The 363-nt window shown below is 45.5% G+C and overlaps 1 protein-coding gene across 5 annotated transcripts in view; it reads left to right on the top strand.

The window, feature by feature from the left end:
• Positions 1-363, top strand: part of CCDC82 (coiled-coil domain containing 82) — a 33,242-nt gene that overhangs the window by 422 nt on the left and 32,457 nt on the right. For 3 of the 5 annotated variants that reach the window (XM_010862129.1, XM_010862126.1, XM_010862124.1), the window contains exon 1: positions 1-40. The exons of the other annotated variants lie outside the window; for them this stretch is intronic. The gene's annotated coding sequence lies outside the window, so the exon portion shown is untranslated. The remainder of the gene's footprint in view (positions 41-363) is intronic. 5 annotated transcript variants of the gene reach the window in all.

The following is a 363-nucleotide window of genomic DNA, read 5'->3' as shown; positions in this document are numbered from 1 at the left end:
GCTGTCTGCGCCAGGCGTCTGTGCCCCGCGGAGGAGCCAGGTTTGTATCACGAGATACAACCAGAGTATCTGGTGTTGTGCTCTGGTGTTAACTCCGAGAGGCTCTGTGCCTTCCTCAGCCCCACTCTATTTAGCGAACCGTCTTCAGGGTTATAGACTTCGGTGAATGCTGGCAGGATTCACTGTATGCGAAATTGTGGAATACTGAACCGTGAGCCTCAGTGGGAGACATTGGCTTTTTCTATATATTTCTTGCTATTTTCCTACTTCTGTCGTGTAGTGCTGCCCTGTTTTAGTGGAAGAACTATGATACATTTGTTCCCAGCAATACGGTAAAAGCAAAAAAAAAAAAAAAAAAAATAT

Source organism: Bison bison, unplaced genomic scaffold (assembly GCF_000754665.1).
Source record: "Bison bison bison isolate TAMUID 2011002044 unplaced genomic scaffold, Bison_UMD1.0 scf7180017864478, whole genome shotgun sequence".
Taxonomy (NCBI): domain Eukaryota; kingdom Metazoa; phylum Chordata; class Mammalia; order Artiodactyla; family Bovidae; genus Bison; species Bison bison.
The sequence above is the reverse complement of the archived record's forward strand: the minus strand, read 5'-3'. Positions and strand labels throughout refer to the sequence as shown.